This window comes from Schistocerca americana, chromosome 10 (genome assembly GCF_021461395.2).
Source record: "Schistocerca americana isolate TAMUIC-IGC-003095 chromosome 10, iqSchAmer2.1, whole genome shotgun sequence".
Classification (NCBI taxonomy): domain Eukaryota; kingdom Metazoa; phylum Arthropoda; class Insecta; order Orthoptera; family Acrididae; genus Schistocerca; species Schistocerca americana.
In genome coordinates, this window is record NC_060128.1 from 183,663,162 (window position 1) to 183,668,861 (window position 5,700).

Below are 5,700 nucleotides of genomic sequence, written 5' to 3' on the forward strand. Positions count from 1 at the left end.
GCACAACGTCATTTTTTCGGATGAATCCAGGTTCTGTTTAAAGCATCATTATGGTCGCATCCGTGTTTGGCGACATCGCGGTGAACGCATATTGGAAGCTTGTATTCGTCATCGCCATACTGGCGTATCACCCGGCGTGATGGTATGGGGTTCCACTGGTTACACGTCTCGGTCACCTCTTGTTCGCATTGACGGCACTTTGAACAATGGACGTTACATTTCAGATGTGTTAAGATCCGTGGCTCTACCTTTCATTCGATCCCTGCGAAATCCTACATTTCAGCAGAATAATGCTCGACCGCATGTTGCAGGTCCTGTATGGGACTTTCTGGATACAGAAAATGTTCGACTGTTGCCCTGGCCAACACATTCTCCAGATCTCTCACCAATTGAAAACTTGTGGTCAATGGTGGCCGAGCAACTGGCTCGTCACAATGCGCCAGTCGCTACTCTTGATGAACTGTGGCATCGTGTTGAAGCTGCATGGGCAGCTGTACCTGTAAACGCCATCCAAGCTCTGTTTCACTCAATGCCCAGGCGTATCATGGGCATTATTACGGCCAGAGGTGGTTGCTCTGGGTTCTGATTTCTCAGGATCTATGCACCCAAATTGCGTGAAAATGTAATCACATGTCAGTTCCAGTATAATATATTTGTCCAATGAATACCCCTTTATCATCTGCATTTCTTCTTGGTGTAGCAATTTAAATGGCCATTAGTGTAACTAAACTTTGCCCGTACAGGCCATGAAGGCACAACGGTACCGATCAGCCGCCGCGTCATCCTCAGTCCACAGGCGTCACTGGATGCGTGTATGACGGAGCATGTGGTGAGCACACCGCTCTCTCGGCCGTATGTCAGTTTAAGAGACTGGAGTCGCTACTTCTCAATCACGCAGTTCTTGAGCTCGCCTCATGACGGCTGAGTGCACCTCGTTTGCCATCAGCGCTCGGCAGACCGGGTGGTCACCCATCCAAGTGCTAGCCCAGCCCGACAGCGCTTAACTTCCGTGATCTGACGGAAACTGGTGTTACCACTGTGGCAAGGCCGTTGGCCAATAGCTGTACATCACATTATTTAAATTACTAGTTTTGATCAAACAACTCTGCTATGTGGATCGCTTTTTGTACCACACTTACCCACCATATCTTAGATACATAAAGAGGAAGTGGGATGGAATCATGGTTGGTAGTCTCAATTTATAATTAAGACGGTTTGTTGACATTATTCCCCTTACGGAATTTGACAAATACAAATTGTGGACGAGGCATTAGATAAAGCTTTGCAAATACAGTTAGAAATCCAACTTACTCAGTATTCGAATAAACAGTCTCTTAAGAGAAAGTTATAAAAACTTAATGTTCCAAACATTTATAGGAACATTAAGCATAGCAGTTATCAATAACTTCACATAGCGATTCCATCAAACTCCTAAAAGCCAATTAGTAAATTAAGATGGCCACACTTCACATTCTTCAATAGAATACCCTTATAAACTTACTATTTCAACCCGTTAAAGAAGCTCTTATTAAAAGGTCAATTACAAACTTAACGTTGCCGGTCACTAATACAAAAATGGTTCAAATGGCTCTGAGCGCTATGGAACTTAACTTCTGAGGTCATCAGTCCCCTAGAACTTAGAACTACTTAAACCTAACTAACCTAAGGACATCACACACATCCATGCCCGAGGCAGGATTCGAACATGCGACCGTAGCGGTCGCGCGGATCCAGAGTGTAGCGCCTAGAACCGCTCGGCACGCCGGCCGGCACAAATATCACAGATCACTCGTAAAACTTTTGAGAAAACTTTCAAATAACGGCCACCCTTTAACCAGGCCAACTGAACTCTTCCACACCATCTTAAAGTTCGACTATGAAAGTCTCATCGTAATACACTCCTGGAAATTGAAATAAGAACGCCGTGAATTCATTGTCCCAGGAAGGGGAAACTTTATTGACACATTCCTGGGGTCAGATACATCACATGATCACACTGACAGAACCACCGGCACATAGACACAGGCAACAGAGCATGCACAATGTCGGCACTAGTACAGTGTATATCCACCTTTCATAGCAATGCAGGTTGCTATTCTCCCATGGAGACGATCGTAGAGATGCTGGATGTAGTCCTGTGGAACGGCTTGCCATGCCATTTCCACCTGGTGCCTCAGTTGGACCAGCGTTCGTGCTGGACGTGCAGACCGTGTGAGACGACGCTTCATCCAGTCCCAAACATGCTCAATGGGGGACAGATCCGGAGATCTTGCTGGCCAGGGTAGTTGACTTACACCTTCTAGAGCACGTTGGGTGGCACGGGATACATGCGAACGTGCATTGTCCTGTTGGAACAGCAAGTTCCCTTGCCGGTCTAGGAATGGTAGAACGATGGGTTCGATGACGGTTTGGATGTACCGTGCACTATTCAGTGTCCCCTCGACGATCACTAGTGGTGTACGGCCAGTGTAGGAGATCGCTCCCCACACCATGATGCCGGGTGTTGGCCCTGTGTGCCTCGGTCGTATGCAGTCCCGATTGTGGCGCTCACCTGCACGGCGCCAAACACGCATACGACCATCATTGGCACCAAGGCTGAAGCGACTCTCATCGCTGAAGACGACACATCTCCATTCGTCCCTCCATTCACGCCTGTCGCGACACCACTGGAGGCGGGCTGCACGATGTTGGGGCGTGAGCGGAAGACGGCCTAACGGTGTGCGGGACCGTAGCCCAGCTTCATGGAGACGGTTGCGAATGGTCCTCGCCGATACCCCAGGAGCAACAGTGTCCCTAATTTGCTGGGAAGTGGCGGTGCGGTCCCCTACGGCACTGCGTAGGATCCTACGGTCTTGGCGTCCATCCGTGCGTCGCTGCGGTCCGGTCCCAGGTCGACGGGCACGTGCACCTTCCGCCGACCACTGGCGACAACATCGATGTACTGTGGAGACCTCACGCCCCACGTGTTGAGCAATTCGGCGGTACGTCCACCCGGCCTCCCGCATGCCCACTATACGCCCTCGCTCAAAGTCCGTCAACTGCACATACGGTTCACGTCCACGCTGTCGCGGCATGCTACCAGTGTTAAAGACTGCGATGGAGCTCCGTATGCCACGGCAAACTGGCTGACACTGATGGCGGCGGTGCACAAATGCTGCGCAGCTAGCGCCATACGACGGCCAACACCGCGGTTCCTGGTGTGTCCGCTGTGCCGTGCGTGTGATCATTGCTTGTAGAGCCCTCTCGCAGTGTCCGGAGCAAGTATGGTGGGTCTGACACACCGGTGTCAATGTGTTCTTTTTTCCATTTCCAGGAGTGTAATAAAATTTAAATGCCTCTGAGTGCGTCGGTCAACAAAACACAATTACGCCCACTTTCTTCATATCACGTACACAATACGAAGGGGCGGGTTCCACAGGTTCACAGTTTCACTTCAAATTTTGTTCCCAGCTAAGTCACAGAACTTGTATCTCCGAGCTGTCCATGTCGGCAAAACGCCCAACCAATTTCACACCGCAACATGTAACGGTCATCACGCTCGTTCGGCAGCCGTTGACACTCGTCTCCCCGCGAATGTCACGAGAACAATCCAATGCCTTCGCCCTCCAACCCGGAACATAAGACAGGCGAAAAGCAAAGATAGCTTAGCTCAACCACAATCGATCTCAACGATACATGAACGAAATAACCCTGGCGCCAGCTCGCCACGGCTCAAACTCACTATGCAGAGGCTAAGAATAAATTGGCCTCCTGCAACTAGGACTCGCGCGCTTGCGGTCTGCACACACGTGGATAGTTCATGCATCGGAATCTAGAATCTCGTCGTTTGTTGCCTGCTATGGGTATCAGTACTGGCGAGGTATCGATCTTGAAAATTCCAAGACTGTACCATGATCTCTACAGTAGCTCCTTAGGCTATCCCGAACATACAAATAAAAAAAAAAAATCGAGCGCGGGCTTCAGTTTATGTATGTAGAGACATAAGATTTAGTAAAATATTTTTGATAGAAGTTTTAATAAAAAATTTTATTTGCTTCCTAAACATGATCTCAGCTTACACTTTATGTCTGCATGCATTAATATTATTCTGCTATGTTTTTGATGAATGATGAATGCCATGTACGTTCTAATGGCACAAATACAGGGTGATTATAAGTAAAGTTAAACTTTCAAACCGCTGTAGAAATAACACCACTGGTCCGAATGACGTCAAATTGCAACGGAATATCGTTGGAGAAGGAGGAAAACGTATGTCAGAATAAAAATAAATAGTTACAAAATGTAGAAGTAGATGACGCTGTAAGTATCGTAACTTAATAGCGGTCCACTACAAATGACAAATGAATTATACAACAATACCTAAGGTGTACGTCTGACGTTAAACAAACTGTACTACTCAGTGTACGTGGGTGTACAGGTGTGGTACAGTTAGTTATGTAGGCCCAATCACCACGGCAAGGTCATATCACATCGGATGGGAAAAATGTGTTTTTAACTGTCCTGAGACAAAAAACTGCATAAAAAACATCGTTCACATCGGATTTTGATTGTCCTGAGGCCAAACACCGTACAAAAAGCATCAGTCAAAATCAAATAGGATTATTAATTTGCGTGTCACTGGCGCAAAACATGTTCAGTATGGTGGTCCACAGTTTTCTGCAACAAGTTGAAATCGAGAAACAGCATGTTCCATAACTGATCGAACCGTTTTCGGGGTCATGTTCAGAATGTGTTGCGCAGTGCGTGCCTTCAATGCAGCTAAGTTTGCAATCGGGACACTGAACACAGCATATTTCAGATAGCCCCACAGCCAGAAGTCACACGGATTAAGATCAGGTGATCGGGACTGCCAGGCTGTAGGGAAATGGCGGCTGATAATTCTAGCATTTCCAAAATGGCGCTTCAGCAGCTGCTTAACTGGATTTCCAATGCGCGGAGGTGCGCCATCTTGCATAAAAATGTTGCCATCCACACATCCACGGTGTTGGAGAGCTGGAATGAAGTGGTTGCCCAAAAGACACTCGTAGCGCTTACCAGTGACGGTACAGGTAACAGGACCGGAAGCACCTGTCTCTTCGAAACAAATATGGCCCTATGATAAATGATGCCGTAAACCCGCACCACACAGTGATCTTTTCAGGATGAAGTGGTACTGGATGATTTGCGCGTGGATTTTCCGTTGCCCGTATTCGACAATTCTGTGTATTGACATATCCTGTCAGATGGAAGTGGGCTTCGTCTGTCCACAAAATCTTCCACGGCCAATCATTGTCCACTTCGTGCGTGCAAGAAATTCTAAAGCAAAGGTCTCTCTTGCTGGCATGTCAACAGGAAGGATGTTTCGTAGGATTTTATGTATTGTGCTCACGGGTATGTCCAATGTTCGGGCAATTCTCTGTGCACTACACATTTGCACACCACCACTCGTCTCCTCCTGCACTGCTGTGGCCACTGCTTCCGCTGACGTCGAATCAATTCGTTTCCTCCCTCTACCAGGTTGCACAACAAAAAAAACCGTCTTTTCGAAATTTCCGAATCATTTTCTCCAGACCCACGGCAGTCATCGGACCAACGCCTGTTTTCAAACCCTTCAGTGTCCGGAACTTCTGCAGAGCGACGTGTGCACGGCCATCATTCTTGTAATACAGCTTTACAAGCAGAGCGCGATCCTGCATTGAGACAGTCATGGCGAATGTCACA

The 5,700-nt window shown here is 47.8% G+C and overlaps 1 pseudogene; it reads right to left on the minus strand.

The window, feature by feature from the left end:
- Positions 1-937: 937 nt before the first annotated feature.
- Positions 938-1,055, minus strand: LOC124552836 (annotated as a pseudogene).
- Positions 1,056-5,700: the final 4,645 nt, after the last annotated feature.